Here is an 18,535-nt window from a genome sequence, read left to right on the forward strand (position 1 = left end):
AAAGAAAGTAATTAGGCCCTGTGACTCCTGATTGGACTGCGGTCGCAGTGTTGCCATTAATTGATACAGAATTGATCCCTTTTAATTAAAAAGGGGTGCATATTGATGTTATATTCAGCTATTGAACACCAGATGCAAATGTTGAACATAAAATTAATTAAGAAAGTGACTTGGGATTTCAACTACTTGATTGAAAACAGATGCAGTCGATAAGCACAAATTTATTTTAACTCATGACCTTCAGTAATCACATTACATGACTCTCCTAACAGGTAGTGGGCATAAATTGTGTTTACATGGAGTAAAACGCGATAAATTAAAATTAATTCCTATCGACTGACCCAGGCGTAATGCAAAGTGCGAGAAGGATTCTACAATACACAGCCCATGAAACCCTCATGGAAACATTGCCGGCATGATCCAACAAATTAATCAGTGGCCTAACTCAAGCCGGAGTGGGCGTAATATCACCAAATTCAGCGTGGTGGGGCGTCATCATTGTGCGGAAGTTGGCCGACCTCATGGTGCTGCAAAGCTACGCTCTTCTATTCACTCCTAGCTATCTTGCTCAGTACATAGCTGAACGAAAACTTTCTATCTCAATCGTTTCGTTTGCTAAGTCATAAACTGCAGAGATGCTCACTCTTTCTCAGGCAAGGTGAGTAAAGAACGCCACGTCCGCACTCTAGGCAAGCTGGGAACGGAGGACCTCTACAGAGACTTCTGACAGTCTGCTCTTCGTCTCAGTTTCCCCTCCAGCAAAATCACTTACGCCAATTGCAGTGCAAGTCTCGTTAATCATGCGGCACTTCCCAGTGGCGACCGATACCTGTTCTGGGAAGTGAACAAATTCCCACAAAATTTTCATTCCTCTAAACTTCTGCTATTTGGCTCCTCCCAAGCCACCCATCAAGGTTAGCATCTGCATAAAACACCAATTTTTCCAAAATTCTGACTCCCAGGAGAGTACTTCGAATTCCTTGGTCCTACGTTCCCATCAGAGGCCGACATATTTCATTCTGTTGCGCTTCACCTGATTTACTTCAGACTCTGCAGACCTTGGATTCAGTGTGAAGTTGCTACAGTCACGAATACACATATTTTGGCCTCTGTTGACCGCTCCACTGTGGCTTTGCGCGGCTTCCGCTCATGTTTCACTGAAAATGGGATGATGGACATTTATCGACAGTTGTACAAGTTCTCTGTCTACTTCCTGGTACACCAGCATGGGGTCAACCACGCCCTCACTGTCACTCATCTTAAGGCAGCTGGAGGCCGTGCCCCATTACCGCTTTCTCAGAGTTTGAGCCGCCCTAAGCTGCCTATTGTCGCTTCCCTTCGCCGCTCCTCAGCCGCGCGCCACCAACCGGCTACGGTCGACTCTGAATACTTCCCTGGGATAAACTAACCTCCAGTAAATCGATGTGTTTCCACAAAGTTTTCATGTCACGTGAATTACTTTAAAACCATCACCCAACATTAATTATTCCAATACGTCCATACTGTACCCTCTACAAGATGCATTGTGCCTTGTCAGTCATTTTTGTTCAGCCCTACTGTTCACTCAACATGAGTTCGGTTATCTTTAATGACTTCATGTAAGGGGTATAACTCTTTGCCATCTTACATAGCCCCACTCTTCAAATCACTTTTTTAGTACAGGTGATGACTCATATGGTGTTACCACCTGTGGTACGAAATTAATAAATCCATAACTGGTATCTTAATCTGCTTGCTTGATTAGTTACTGGCGATTGATTACCACTGCCTCCTCTCTGTTGCAAACTCCCACTCATTTCTAGGATACCTGCCTTCAATGACTGGATTAAATGTTAAAGGCATGGTCATTATTTAGTCTTAATTTTACTTTAATCTCTGCCGATCCCTGAGACAATTATTGGTCAGAGTACTCAAAAGAAAACTACAATTATATTACAAGGACACACGTCGCAAAGGACAAATACACATATTTAAGCACATCTGTGCTTGTCATTTGAATGGAAAGGCCTGCAATTATAACTTAAGGTCCATTCACTCTAAGTTATCCATCCCTACTCGACTTAAATTACTAGAAACATGCATGAATAATATTCGTGTAACATTTTGTGAAGCTGATAGTGGTTGCTCTCATTCAATTATATTTGAACGCCCGTTTGATATTTTATTTTTTGATATTTTATAAATAAAGGTTTTTTTGTGCCTCATTGTCTCTGGGCGTTTATATTGTGCATGGTGTAAGTGTCATCTTTACACAATTCAACAAGGTGTGGCCCAATCCAGTGTCTGGATTGTGTACGCACATGTACCTTTATATATTTATAACCCAGGCAAAATGACAAGAATCATTGCCTATTTGTAACAAGGTATAAGTATGAGATCTTATTCTAACACAAAGAGACGTGGCATGACAAACATATGACATTTTAACAAATGGCACATTTATAGAACCATAACCTTCTTATAACATAATTCATAAACAGAACAAATGAGTACTTTACGTTCGTTGTGGCGCATGTTATTCATTTGAATCCACACTGACACACTCACACACAATACAAGTAACACTAGTTCTGACTAGCAAGCTGAGGGATGGCTGACAGCTGAGAAGAGAGCAACGTCGATTACCGAGATGGCGCCACAGGCACTCGCATCTTCTTGAGGCAGGATGGCCCTCACCAAAGAGCTCGTTGTTGACATCTTGTCCGACAGGCACAAGACCCCATCGGTGCATCTATGATCGGTGATCTCTCGCAGCTCAGCCACAGGTCATTGCTCCTTCTATAGACGCTTTAGGGCAAGGGAGGGACCGTGATCAGACGAGAGGCTATTTTTAGCTCAGGTCCTCAAAGTTGGTGTCATTAGGCACAAAAGGTCAGCTGGGCTGTCGCTCCACCTGACATGGTGAGCAACAAATATAGAAACCTTCTTGGACCTCTTCATTGCTGCCCCCGATCTGCGCCGCGTACAGAGACCAGAACCGACTTTCTTGTTGTACACAGAGATGCTGGATCTCACATCTCCTTGGCTGCTGAGTGGACCACCGACCCCGTCGATTCAGGGTGTGCTCTGCATGCAATCACCATCGTCAGCTGTGTGCTCCCCTCATTGCTGTCGTTCTCGTTCCTTGTCAGCTTGTGTGTGGTGTGCCAGGTGTCGTAGCTTCAACTCCCTCTTGCTCAGTTACGCCACCTTAACACACTAAGACAACTAATTTTAGTACATGGAAAGTGCTCATGTTTAACCATCAGTACCATAATTTTTTTTTACATTTGATTGAAGACAATGAAATTGTCTCATTACAAAACGAATGATTTTCTTGTTTGTAAATCAACTTCAGGATCAATTAAAATAGAAATGTAACAACTTTTTTATACATAAACATAAAAATGTACAAGACAACTTGCTTCACAGTCATTCACACACACACAATCAAGGGATAGGGAATCGAGATTATCTGGACAGGATCCCATCACCATTTCTAAGTACCAATTCCTACGACTAACACAGTGTTGACCAACCCGACTACATATCTACTATTTACTACTTTTTATCTCTAATCTTGTTTTTTCCCCTGAATTCCCTATGTGGCAGACGTCCCTCTTATTGTGCCTGCGAAAATGTATAAAACACAACAAACTTAGACATGTGTCAGTCTTACCAAGATTTTTGTTGGAAGTTTGGATAGCGTCCTTTATCGTGTTCTATTGCGATACCTCTTCTCTCCTCTATGTTCTTCCCGTTTTCTTCTTTTGTCACGAATGGTTTTATAAGGCCTGTGAACATGTTTCAGATTAGCTGTGTCACAATGGCACAACACAAATATAGATCACTGCTCACGCTTGCAGTTGTTACACTATCCAGGTATCAACAATTATTTCTGGCGTATTAATGCTGCTGTTCGCTCTGTAGATGATTACATCCGGTTCATTTTAACATGCAATGGGTGCGCTAATTCACTCAACTGGGCATAACTCTCCACCTCTTACGTATTCAGGGGCATGCGAAATGCGTCGGTGCGTCCTCGTAACGACCTACGGGACTGGCCACCTTAAATATGTTCTCCAATGACGGAGATACAATTACGGTGAACCCTAATCTATCTTTTTCTAGGGGTACGCTCAGAAATACTTGTTTACCATTCTTTAATCGGGTGTTTCTACAAAATAATCTAGTGCACTTCACTTTCACAACATCGAGAGGCGCGATATCATTATTAATAATAAAAAACACAAAATATAGGCACATATAAACGAGACATTCTACCACTAAGATCAGTACATACACAAACAAACAAGACACTTTAATAAAAATCCTTATTCTCAGCCTATATTTACTACTTACAATTCCATGTACAAAGTCTGCAGTTCATCATTCCACAAATGCCTTTTGTGCTATCGGATGCGCTCCCAGTGATTTTTCTGTTCCTTCCCGATTGCTGATTACCGCCTCAGGTCCTTTGTGATTTACTATGTTGCACCGGAGAGTGTCGCTCTTCTTCCATGTACCTTCTTTTCGAGTTGCCATTACTCTTATCTTAATTGTGGCCGTTGTAGTTTAGTACTGACCTACTATCCCACTGGGGTCCATTATTGCGACTGTTGTTGTTTTCTTCACGCTGTCGGCGTTTCTCCCGCGCCTGTTCCTCTTGAAATGCGAATTCTATTTCGCTCAAAATACCCTTAAATACCTCAGTATCGCTACCACAAGGACCGGCAAGTGATTGTTGATACGAGATGGGAAGTTTCATGTAGCATAATCTGATGATTCCGCACCGCTACATGGGTTGTCTAGGTACTGGTTCCTTTTTGTCATATTTTCAAAAAATTTGACCGGACTCCGGTACCCTTCCCCTTCCATATCACTGGACATCATAATTTTTTGTTTGAACCTTCTTGGGTTTCTTTAGACCAATACTTGTCCAAGAAGGCATTTTTGAATTCTTCGAACGAGACGCTCGTCTTCGCTACATTTCTCATGTACTCAGCGGTCGCGTCCTCCATATGGGAGCACACAAAATCCAGCTGGTACATCAATGGCCAGTGTGGGGACAAGGTAAACTCGAGCTGTCCCTTAAAAGTTTTTGGATGCAAGCTATTACCTTCGTGCTTGTAGTGATGGAACTTTCGGAATGATACATAATGCTTGTAGTCAAACCGGTCATCATTCCAGTTATCATTTCAAATGGTTCAAATGGCTCTGAGCACTATGGGACTTAACTGCTGTGGTCATCAGTCCCATAGAAATTAGAACTACTTAAGCCTAACTAACCTAAGGACATCACACACATCCATGCCCGAGGCAGGATTCTAACCTGCGACCGTAGCGGTCGCGTGTTTCCAGACTGTAGCGCCTAGAACCGTTCGGCCACCCCGGCCGGCAGTTATCATTTCGTCCGTTCTTACGATTGATATCAACTTCGGGACGTGGACTAATTCGTTCCGACACGCTATCGTCATCTCTCCCCCTCTGTATGTTCGACAGTTGTTCGGTACATCTAATCAGCCTACAGCAATTGTGTTCACTGGACTGCTGCGCGCCGTCCGTGTTTACCTCGGTCATTGCCTCAGAGCTGTGAATCAAGGCTTGGCTCCCGCTGCTTATAGTGTCAACTTTGTCACACCGTGAAGCGGTTATCTGTGTTCCGGCAAGTGACGGTTCAGTCTACGCAGTAATTACACCCTTGTGCTTTCCTGATGTCTCTGTAATGAGACGTTTTACCTCGTCCTCTAAATTTCTTTTTAATATCGCCACCTCCTCTTTCAACATCTCGTTAGGCCCTGTGTCCAGTTGCTCTTGTTGCTTTTCTTCGACACGTTTTATCCGGCTTTGTAGCCCTGATAACATGACCTTTCCTACTTTTGCCATGCTTTGCGTGGAGGCCCGAGTTTCTCTCACTATTTTCCTTGCACCTTTCGCAATTAATTTGGCTTCAATTGGCGTTCGTTTTGATGATGGCCATCTCTTTCTCTATTTTGACGCCGAGATTCTTTACCTCCTCTTTTACTTCCCTATGAACTTCTGTGAGCCTATAGTTCAGTTCCGAATTCGCCTTTTTAATTTCGGCATTAAGTTCACCGTTTGCATCTGTTGCAACAGGTCCGTAATATTTTTGAGAGTAGCCGCATTTTGATCCTCGTTCTTTTGTGGTTGAAAATGCGACTTTTCTCCTCTGTTCTAAGGAACCCTTCGATATCTAGACAAATACCGTCTCCGCGCCCCCGTCAGATCACTTGTGAATAAATCGTTTGATAATGGTCGGACACCGTTTTGTTCCAACACACTCTGGCTTCTTAGGCTGGATCTTCCATCATTATGGATTAATCCTGTACTCCCTGCGTCTTCCAAGCCCTCAGTATCACTGCCTGAATCAACGTCCTTGCTATTCAGCCGACTAAACCGGTCGTGAGACCCACTTTCACGAAGTTGCAACTCGCGTTCGTCACGCTCATCGGTAGAGCTTTCCCTACTATCACCCATGTTCTCCAGAGTAACAATCTGATTATATTGTGCCGTTGTCTTGGCTTTTCCCCTCGTTACCACTTGCATTTTTATGTTACACGAAAACTCGGAACCAAGGTACTCCTTACACTCAATAATTACATAACGCAAAACATATACCAGGACAGAAACTGATACACTGGGTGTGAGCAGTGACCTGACAAACAGTTCATGAAGAATTCCCCCAAAAAGGCTAGTACCAATGACTGTGTTCTGTGTGATCAGCAATAGCTGATTACAGCACTGCACATCATAACTACTCCAACAAATCACAAATACAATGCATAGCCACCTATAAATCTCAGTTTGAAAGGACAGCACATCAAGAAGACAATGTAACTTATTGTATCTAATGCTACCCGTATTTCAAATAAAAGGGGCTAAGCAATGGATCACATGAAAAAAATTCCTTTTTCCCTACTCCTTCCTAGCAAATCCTAGCGTATCCTGGCAGGGTCGCCATATGTAACACCCCACCCATCAATTAGCTAGTTTTGGCGTGTGTTCACCCCAGCTAATTGACTAACAGATCAACAGAGAGTGCAAAACTGCCGCAATATCGGATAACGCGAAGAAAGTAATAAGGCCCTGTGGCTCCTGATTGAACTGCGGTGGCAGTATTGATATTAATTGCTTCACAGTTGATCCCTTTTAATTAAAAAGGGGTGCATATTGATGTTATATTCAGCTGTTGAACACCAGATGCAAATGTTGAACATAACATTAATTAAGAAAGTGACTTGGTATTTCAACTACTTGATTGGAAACAAATGCCATCAATTAGCACAAATTTATTTTAATTCACGACCTTCAATCAGCACATTACATGATTCTCCTAACAGGTAGTGGGAATAAATTGCGTTTACATGGAGTAAAACGCGATAAATCAAAATTTATTCCTATCGACTGACCCAGGCGTAATGCAAAGTGCGAGAAGGATTCTACAATACACATCCCATGAAACCCTCACAGAGACTGCCTGCGTGATCTAAGGAATTAGTCAGTGGCCTAACTCAAGCTGGAGCGAACGTAATATCACCGAATTCAACATGGCAGGGCGTCGTCGTTGTGCGGACGTCGGCTTGCCTCATGGTGCTGCAAGGCTGCACTCATCTATTCACTCCTAGCTATCTTGCGCAGTATATAGCTGAACGAAAACTTTCTATCTCAATTGTTCCATTTGCTAAGTCATAAACTGCAGAGATGCTCACTCTCTCTCAGGCAAGCTGAGTAAATAACGCCACGTCCGCACTCTAGGCAAGCTGGGAACGGAAGACCTCTACAGAGACTTCTGCCAGTTTACTCTTCAACTTTATTTCCCCTCCAGCAAAATCACTTACGCCAATTGCAGTGCAAGTCACGTTAATTATGTGGCGCTTCCCAGCGCTGACCAATGCCTGCTCTGAGAAGTGAACAAATTCCCACAAAATTTTCCTTCCTCTGAACTTCTGCAATTTATCTCCTCCCAAGCCACCCATCAAGGTTAGCATCTGCATAAAACACCAATTTTTCCGAAATTCTGACTCCCAGGAGAGTACTTCGAATTCCTTGGTCCTACGTTCCCATCAGAGGCCGACATATTTCATTCTGTTGCGCTTCACCTGATTTACTTCAGACTCTGCAGACCTTGGATTCAGTGTGAAGTTGCTACAGTCACGAATACACATATTTCGGCCTCTGTTGACCGCTCCACTGTAGCTTTGCGCGGCTTCCGCTCATGTTTCACTGAAAATGGGATAATGCACATTTATCGACAGTTGTACAAGTTCTCTGTCTACTTCTAGGCGCGCAGTCCGGAACTGTGGGACCAGTACGGTCGCAGGTTCGAATCCTGCATCGGGCATGGATGTGTGTGATGTCCTTTGGTTAGTTAGGTTTAAGTAGTTCTAAGTTCTAGGGGACTGATGACCACAGCAGTTGAGTCCCATAGTGCTCAGAGCCATTTAAACCTTTTTTTTTTACTTCCTGGTACACCAGCATGGGGTAAACCACGCCCTCACTGTTACTCATCTTAAGGCAGCTGGAGGCCGTGCCCCATTACCGCTTTCTCAGAGTTTGAGCCGCCCTAAGCTGCCTATTGTCGCTTCCCTTCGCCGCTCCTCAGCCGCGCGCCACCACCCGGCTACGGTCGACTCTGAATACTTCCCTGGGATAAACTAACCTCCAGTAAATTGACACATTTCCACAAAGTTTTCATGTCACGTGAATTACTTCAAAACCATCACCTAAGATTAATTGTTCCAATACGTCCATACTGTACCCTCTACAAGATGCATTGTGCCTGGTCAGTCGTTTTTGTTCAGCCCTACTGTTCGCTCAACATGAGTTTGGTGATCTTTAATGACTTCATGTAAGGGGCATAGTTTTTGCCATCTTACAGTTTCTGCAACAAGAGTGCTCTATCCTAGTGTCTTTGCCAAAGTACATGGGAAACAAGAGGGTTTGAACGTGAAAGAAAACAGGCTACAGCAGGGGGCTAAGCATGCAGTTATATCGGTTCCAGCTCCCACGTCTTACAAAAATGAGATATTCACTTGCACGCCTACAAGCATGGTTATTCTGATATGTTATACGAATTTTAAGGTCCACAGATTTCAATACAAACCAATACCTATCCTCTCTCTCCTCTGACCACATCTCAGCCAGACCGAGAAGTTGCTGTTAACAGCTTTTGTGCTTTAACACTGTAGATTTTTAATGGCACAGCCTCTTATACAGAATATTGAAAATTTGACCATAGCTTTTATAATCCTCACCACCCACCACCCACTAGTTACAGCCAGGTGCGGGCCGGATTGCAGTGAGTTGCGCATACCAACGATTGTGAAGTGGAATGGAGGCCACAAGGCAGTCGAACCACTGAAAAGCGTAAATGGAGCGGTTTGCATGCCTCAAGCTACAGGCAGAAGGGGCCCACTGGCGCAACCTAGGTGTGGTGACTACGTGACTCGGAGCAGCACGTTAGCAAAACAGGGGCGCACTGCCGAGTATAAATAGGTGCCATTTTCTAATGAGAGTCATTCAAGCGTAGCAGCTCTCCTGGATGGCGGGGCGTGTCACACCACCGGCTACACACACTAGCAGATAGGGTGCCAGCATTCGAGTCCACGGCTGGTCTTTGGTTCGACCCCCTTAGGCCGATGCGTGGTCCGTAGCCAGCCAGCCAGTGGAGGGCCACTCCATGGCTCGCTACCCCGGAAATTCGCCCTGGCTTCCAACACACGCCAGAGGCATCCCGAGGCGATGACTGCAGATTTGGACGCCGGGTTGGGGGCCCTTGTCGTCGTCACGATCTGAGCCACGCCGGCGAGAACAAGAAGCAGCTGGGCGCCTGTGGCTCACACCGAGCAGCGCTGAGTCAGGGGGGAAGAAAACAGCTGAGCTTGCTGTCGGCGGAGCCCTGACGATGCGGCCCCTCAAGGCTGACACACAGCAGGGCGTTGCACTGAGTCGCGGTGGGCTCTGCATTGCGAGACTCTGTGACAGGGACCGAGGTGAACGGGGCATTGTAGAGGAAACAAATAAATCATTTGTAAAGCCCAGAAGAGTCTTAATATGGCACCTCCTGGCATCTCCCACTACAGTAGGAAACTTAACAACAACCACTTATCGGTAGCTTGTATTTGGGAAACTTGGTTTACGCCATCTCATCAAACACATTGCAAAGGTTATGCAACGCTTAGACATCACAGAGACGATTAAAAACGAGGTTTAGCAATTTTATAAGTGCCACTCAGTTTAAAATATATGACATAAATCACAGGACGACAAACTTGCAATCAGTGGGCGCTTTTATTTACTTCCCAAAAAGACAGGTTTACCATTGTCGTCATTTACAAACCTCCGAAGTGTAAAATACGATACCTTGCTCTGAATCAGATTATTGGCCAGCTTCAAACGCCATTTCTTCTTTGCATAGACTTCAACATGCACACCTACAAATCTCACACAACCCTTCTTGATCCGTATGTACTTTCTTGACAAAAGACCACTCTTCTGTGTAATCATGCGAAAAGCGAGCTTTCTCTTTCCATCCTTTGGCATTTTTGTAAGCTATGATAAGTTTATAAGACGGTAAATAATCGACAGTAACATTTTAGTCATCGATGAACACGTCACTATACACTTCGCGCCCTATACATTGGCAGTAAATACTTCAAACATTACTAATTTGGACTCTTTGTGATTTCCCTAAATCGCTTCAGGCAAGTGCCAGGATGGTTCCTTTAAAAGGGCACGGCTGACTTCCTTCCCCATCCTTCCCTAATCCGATAGGACCGATGACCTCGCTGTTTGGTCCACCACCAAGTCAACCAACTACTCGTTGATCGTACTATTTATTCTTCGTAGAAAGAGTCGTCTTATCAGATCCCTATTCAGGTAGGAAGTGCCCGATTTTTCCGCGTGACGCTGCTTAAATAGTTCCACCCCATTACTGCTGGAGAAATCTGGTATTTTCTCGTATGATGGTGCTAGATTTGGATGGTGCTTAATTGTCGGTACGACCTTGTCAACATAAACTTGTTGACACAAATAAAACTAACGGAGTCTGCATTTACACTTTGCGCTAACTGACGGCGTTACTTCTGTACTAGAGCCAAGCTCGTAATAGTATTTTGCAAAATCGGGAGAAAATTGGATCTTAACGCTGCGTGACGCTGCTTAAATAGTTCCACCCCATTACTGCTGGAGAAATCTGGTATTTTCTCGTATGATGGTGCTAGATTTGGATGGTGCTTAATTGTCGGTACGACCTTGTCAACATAAACTTGTTGACACAAATAAAACTAACGGAGTCTGCATTTACACTTTGCGCTAACTGACGGCGTTACTTCTGTACTAGAGCCAAGCTCGTAATAGTATTTTGCAAACTCGGGAGAAAATTGGATCTTGTCGGGCTGCCGGGACAAGAAGGTCCATAATGGTGACAGTCTCGATGTATTGGGGTGAATTGCAACCCTATAACACAGAATCCCGTGTATAAATATTCACTTCGATGTAGAATATTGTTGGCGGATAACAGTACCCGTACCTGGCGCAATAACAACGTACTCTGTCATTAATATTACAAAGCATACTCAGCTGCAAGAACTAACACCATTTAAAGCAGAAATACATACTCATCCCAAGAAAAGATGTAAATGCAGTTGAATATCAATTCTGTCAAAAGCTGCTAACATGGAGTTCCCACTAAATGCCAGAAAGTATGAAAAACGAATGTGAACTAAAACAAAATAAAATACGAATAATATATTTACAGTACATTCAAATTCATCAGTTCACACACCGATTCATAGACAAGAACAAATTTCCACGGAACAATATCCGACGAAACATTTCATATCAGCGCACACTCCGCTGCAGAGTGAAAATCTCATTCTGAAATATCCGACGAAACCATCTTGTTTTATAGAAAACAATAATTTGGAGTCATTTACTGCATACAATATTACGGATGTGAGCAAAAATTAAGCAGAATACAAACAATATATTCAGAATGTGATTCGCAGTGAAATACGCATTAAGCTGTAACCGGGAACACAGTGCAGCTTCTCTTCACTACGAAACGAAAACAAATATGGACGACTTTAAATCACCAAATAAAAAACCGGAATGATGGACTGATAAACGTGCAGAGCGCCAAGTGGCTTGGCAGCGAGCGAACCAAGGTCGTGTTACCAGATGTCCACATATGAATTTCACCCCTGTGAGACTTTGGAGCACTCTGGTGTACACCAGACAGGGGGCTGTTGCTTCAAAACGATGACTTCGTTTTTTCTTGGAATGGAAGTTCTTGCATCTTCATCAGTAATTAAAATGAGCTGTTAATATGACGCTTTCGGACTTAACAAACTTTAAAAGATTGAAAATTCCCTTGGACTGTAGCTGTGCACTTTGGCCAGTCAGCTCCCTTGATATTCCAGCTGCTGTTTGGATATATAATATTGACTGGATTTGTAGGCAAATCTAGCGTAGGAAATAATCCGAGTCAAGAAAGTCATGTTTGAGCGTCCACTCTGTTACGCAGTGAGAGTCAAGGGACCACAATGTCAAATCGACGGCCGATGGTCGCTGTATCGGTTATTTATCATGGTACGAGAGCAAAAGTTTAAAAGTATCAAATTGAGATTTTCGAGAAGTGTAAGCAAATCTCTGTCATCCGCACTATCTAATTCACAGCCCCACACCGAGTGGTGCGTATTGAAATCTACGCAAAGAAGAAGTGGCGTTTGAAGCTAGCCAATAATCTGATTCAGAGCACGATATCGTATTTTATACATCGAAGGTTTGTAAATGACGACAATGGTAAACATCTGCCTTAACTCATGGAGTTATCAAGCATCATCATTCTTTCAGTTTTCTTGACTGTACCGTAAAACTGAATGCCGCAAAGTATCTTGTCTCTAAAGTCGCCGCAAAGCAGTCTGCAGCCAGGACAAAAGCTACAGCGATTGTTACATATATTCTCGCACCACACTCCGTGTCCGAATGCATTAAACAATTGAAAGTAGTTTCATTTTACAGCATAGCCATAGACACAACGAACCACAAGGGTGAAAAGATGTTTCCTTTAGTTGTTCAAAACTTCACTGAAACCGACGGAATCCAGCAGAAGCTGTTGAAGTTTGACGAATAACGGAACATCGGAGACAATTATAAAGTTTTGTCTAGACACTATAAGATGTCTCCAAATTCCATTAGATAAATTAATCGCTTTCTGTGAGGACAATATCAATACTAACTTCAAGGTGCTTTATCGACGAGGCCAGCGGAATGTGTTTCACTAAATTAAAGAAGAACTAGGAAAAAAGTTATAAGAGTCGAGGGACATGAAAGGGAAGCAGTGGTTGGGAAGGGAGTAAGACAGGGTTGTAGCTTATCCCTGACGTTATTCAATATGTATATTGAGCAAGCAGTAAAGGAAACAAAAGAAAAATTCGGAGTAGGGATTAAAATCCATGGAGAGAAATAAAAACTTTGAGGTTCGCCGATGACATTGTAATTCTGTCAGAGACAGCAATGGCCTGGAAGAGCAGCTGAACGGAATGGACAGTGTCTTGAAAGGAGGATATAAGATGAACATCAACAAAAGCAAAACGAGGATAATGGAATGTAGTCGAATTAAATCGGGTGATGCTGAGGGAATTAGATTAGGAAATGAGACACTTACAGTAGTAAAGGGGTTTTGCTATTTGGGGAGAAAAATAACTAATGATGGTCGAAGTAGAGAGGATATAAAATGTAGACTGTCAATGGAAAGGAACGCTTTTCTCAAGAAGAGAAATTTGTTAACATCGAGTATAGATTTAAGTGTCAAGAAGTCTTTTCTGAGAGTATTTGTATGGAGTGTAGCCATGTATGGAAGTGAAACGTGGACGATAAATAGTTTAGACAAAAATAGAATAGAAGCTTTCGAAATGTGGTGCTACAGAAGAATGCTGAAGATTAGATGGGTAGATCACATAACTAATGAGGAGGTACCGAACAGAATCGGGGAGAAGAGAAATTTGTGGCACAACTTGACTAGAAGAAGGGATTGATTGGTAGGACATATTCTGAGGCATCAAGGGATCACCAGTTTAGTATTGGAGGGCAGCACGGAGGGTAAAAATCATAGAGGGAGACCAAGAGATAAATACACTAAACAGATTCAGAAGGATGTAGACTGCAGTAGGTACTAGGAGATGAAGAAGCTAGCACAGGATAGAGTAGCATGGAGAGTTGCATCAAATCAGTCTCTGGACTGAAGACCACAACAACAACAACATAGGAAACAATGTGGAAGGAATTGGTTGGATGGCCTGCCCATATTGACAATGCTATATCAAGCGCTGGTGTAGTTTTAACTGTCGAATTTTCACAAAAATATTTAATTATTTTTCATAATACATGAACAGGACAGAGAAGCTGAAACAGTTCTGCTTATACGTTGATGTCATTCATCAGATTCCTCTCTCTCACTCAAAAACAAGATGGCTGTCGTTGATGCCCGTAGTTGTGAGAATTCTTAAAATAATTTTTGGTGTCAAAGTCAGGCCACCTACAATAACTTCAGATTTTTTCAGTAATCCGATCAGTGATATTAGAAATATATTAATCGACACTCAAAGATGTATGAATGAAAGAAAGACTCTCAGTTTTATTTGCATGCAAACCAAGATGATTTTGAGCAAATTAAAGAATGAGAAACCTGACCAGGAAATAACTAATTTGATTGCGAAATTTGAGGAAGATACAATGGACTTCTATACCATAGCATTTGATTATTTAGAGAAATGGGGGATTTCTTTTAATAAATATCAAGTATTTGATTGTATGACGCCATCTGAAACCCCATATTGGGTGATGATTGAAAAGACTATTATATACCTAACAAAAAATGGTATGAAGATTTCAGGCGACAATTGTTTTCGGGAATATAAGTATCTGAGAGCGTTTAGGAGAAGTCTAAGCAGTCTGTGGAAGAAAGGTGGATTTACTTTCTTAAGGAAACAGAAAATCCTGAACGTAAATGCCAACTACTAAAGTTATGCAAGTATTTGTTTTCTATTTCAGCACACAACGCCACTGTGGAAAGATTATTTTCGCTGATGTCGGTCCAGCGGACTGACGAAAGAAATCGACTGCTGCCAGGGACTATGCAATCAATCTTACAGTGTCAGTTTAACTATAAGCTGACTTACATGGAGTTTTATAAACACGTGAAAGGGAAAAAAAGACTTGCTTAAGGTGAAATCTTCCTAAAAATATGGTGCACCAACTACGTCTGCCGCAACAAGTTCCATGTAATTGTGTTCTAAATGAGAAGTAATTATATTAAGTAAATTTTTACATCATTTCTACAGAATCTCAGAGTATTCCGACGAGTTCCCAGCTAGATATGGCTAGTGTGGTATAGTGTGAACATACTTCCACTATACTGAATGCTACTGTATTTAGTTTACTGTAGATACATAGAATTCATCTGTAGTTCCAATGATGATTGCATGACTCCGTGTTACTATTTGCTTTTAAATTTTCATTGAGGTGAGAGAATGATTCTAATGAACAGTTTTCTGTTAAAATACATTGTTTTTAGTATCTGTTGATAACGTGCGAACACATTTAGATAATGATTGTTGCAGTTTTAGCGTTTGCAAGGAAGAATATCTTAGTCACTAGACTACAAAACATACTCAGCTGGAAGAAGCAACACCATACAAAGCAGAAATACATAGGCCTACTCATTTTTTGAAAAGATGTAATGTTACACGTTTCTTGTAGTGGCCATTCTCACAGCAGCTGTATATAAATTGCAGTTGTTTCAAAGAAAATGCCGTCTTTTCATGCTGCAAATCGAAATTTTTGTTTTTATTTATGCTTCCAGAAGCGTTTTGTCTTTCTTACAAGGCATCTTCAGTGGGTGTCCTGAAATATTACAAGATTTGTCCATTTCCAGAGCATGGAAATATGGAACGCGCCACTCAACTTTTGCAGAACATTTGAGAGAAAATAGCCAGAAACCAACTACAAGAGAAAATGATATGAAAATAATTAGACTAAATAAAGAAAGACATCTCCTAACATTACAAGAAAATTATCATATATACAAAACAAAGGCTGAAACGGAACAACTACTAAATGACCAAGTAAATATGACTTTAACAACTCACTGTTTACAGTGATTGATCATATAATAGACAGAAATCCCAACAAATGATTACACATCTGATTCCTCTCATAAGTATATAAAGGAAAATATAATAATAATAATAATAATTATTATTTTTAAGAATAAATAAATGAATAAAAATACTAATAAAAATAATATAAATAATTTTTATTAAAAAATCTCTCTCCCTCTTTAAAACACACACACACACACACATACCTGTAAGTACCTTTCCATTTCATAAAAAAACGTTAAGGAACTGTTTTTAAATCTATAACCCAGATGTGAAACCATAACCTATGTGTGAAAATGGAAAAATTATGTAATATTTCAGGACACCCACTGAAGATGCCTTGTAAAAAAGGCGAAACGCGGCTGGGTGCATAAATAAAAATAAAAATTTAGATGTGCAGCATGCAATACAGGCATTTTCTTTGAAACAACTGCAATTTATAGATGTAATGTTGTGAATACCAATTCCATCAAAAGCTCCTGTCAGTTGTGCATGTTTTAAGGAGCTTTTGCGCATGTGCAACTGGCGTGACATAATTTCATATACATACGGATTTTATGAATAACGCCCACAGTTCACGCCGTGCACAGCTGTCAACTAACCCCACCTTTCAACTACAAGTTTACGTCAATGCCAACAAGTTGTAGCACACTGCAGAAGACTTTTATCCTCGTTCGCTTGGCGTAAAACCTGCTAGGTGATAACACATTCCTCAGATATGCCTGTTCGCTCACTCTATTATAAAATTAGATCGTACGTCAGTAAACGTCATAGTTATACTAATAGTAAAACGTATTTTTTGTGTTTCTGAATGAGTTATAGTTTATTAAATTTTGGATTTTATAGTACGGTGATCCATTTGAGGTACTGAAGACCACAAGGACCTAAAGCACATCATCATCGCTTGTGAGACTGAAGCATTTACTCATGCTTTTAACAGCTGTTGATCTTATGGTGAGTCACGTTTGTCTGTGCTGTAGGTCCACACTGCATATATGCGTATGGACATTCAAGAAAAGCTCTCTCACTGATTTCTCTACCATTCACTTAAATGTGTGATCGACGATGGTGTGCTTTAGACCCTTATGGTTCTCAGCGACTCATTTGTATTCTAGTCTGGTGACCATGTTGTTAGGCATTACTATCTGAATTTCATCATAGTGTACACATCACTGGCAACGGGTTTTACACAATGCTGATGACTACTTTGATGGACAGTAACAGGTGCAAACATGTAACTCCTTTGTATCAGCTGTGAATAAACAGTTTCCACTATTTAAGTTCCAACCCTAGTATATATATATATATATATATATATATATATATATATATATATATATATATATATATTGATTCCAAATCATAAACATCATTTCTACCAGAAAGTGTAGCACTAGAGAATATATATATATATATATATATATATATATATATATATATATATATATATATATATATAAGTGTAGCACTAGAGATCATATATATGATCTCTAGTGCTAGTGCTACACTTTCAGGTAGAAATGATGTTTATGATTTGGAATCAAGTCTTTCCACTCAAACACATACTTGCGTTGGATCCTATGGAAAAGTCCTTTAATGATTACAGGCATTTCTGCAGCTTTGCGCATGTAATCACTCCAATGTAAGTAGGAACTGAGCAGACGTTGCAGAGAGCTGTATCTACCACATTCTGCAACCCGTGTAGTAACAGAGTGACCTGAGTTACTGCAAAAGAACTGTGTTTCGACCATTTGATGGAAACGAAGCCTGTTCCTGCAACACGAGGTAGTATAAAAGACAGTATGGCAACTGGGGGAAGGACGCAGATTTTGCTGCTGCATTGTAGTGCGCCCCCAAACTACATACAGATACTACAATCCAAAGCAGAACCGTGTCCCTCAGGGTCTGTACGCGACATTTCCACACTCCTAAACATCCCTAAGCCCACTGTTTCCAATCTGATAGTGAAGTGGACACATGAAGGTAAATGTACGGCACAAAAGCGTACAGGCCGACCTCGTCTGTTAACTGACAGAGACTGCCGACAGTTGAAGAGGGTCATAATGTGTAACAGGCAGACATCTATCCAGACCATCACACAGGAGTTGTAAACTGCATCAGGATCCATTGCAAGTACTATGACAGTTAGGCGGTAGTTGAGAAAACTTTGATTTCATGGTCGAGCGGCTGCTCATAAAGGACTCATCACGCCGGTAAATGCCTCGCTTTGTGTAAGGAGGGTAAATATTGGACGATTGAACAGTGGAAAAACGTTGTGTGGCGTGACGAATCACGGTACACAATGTGGCGATCCGATGGCAGGGTATGGGTATAGCAAATCCCGGTGAATGTCATGTGCCAGCGTGTGTGGT

The 18,535-nt window shown here is 41.6% G+C and overlaps 1 long non-coding RNA gene across 1 annotated transcript in view; it reads right to left on the minus strand.

The window, feature by feature from the left end:
- Nucleotides 1-1,881: 1,881 nt before the first annotated feature.
- The window catches only part of LOC126297470 (uncharacterized), a 54,996-nt gene continuing 38,342 nt past the window's right edge, over nucleotides 1,882-18,535 (minus strand). Inside the window, exons 2-3 of the long non-coding RNA XR_007552530.1 lie at nucleotides 3,659-3,773; nucleotides 1,882-3,198 (exon numbers count right to left, since the gene is read on the minus strand). This is a non-coding gene — a long non-coding RNA (uncharacterized LOC126297470). The remainder of the gene's footprint in view (nucleotides 3,199-3,658; nucleotides 3,774-18,535) is intronic.

Source organism: Schistocerca gregaria, chromosome X (genome assembly GCF_023897955.1).
Source record: "Schistocerca gregaria isolate iqSchGreg1 chromosome X, iqSchGreg1.2, whole genome shotgun sequence".
Lineage (NCBI taxonomy): Eukaryota > Metazoa > Arthropoda > Insecta > Orthoptera > Acrididae > Schistocerca > Schistocerca gregaria.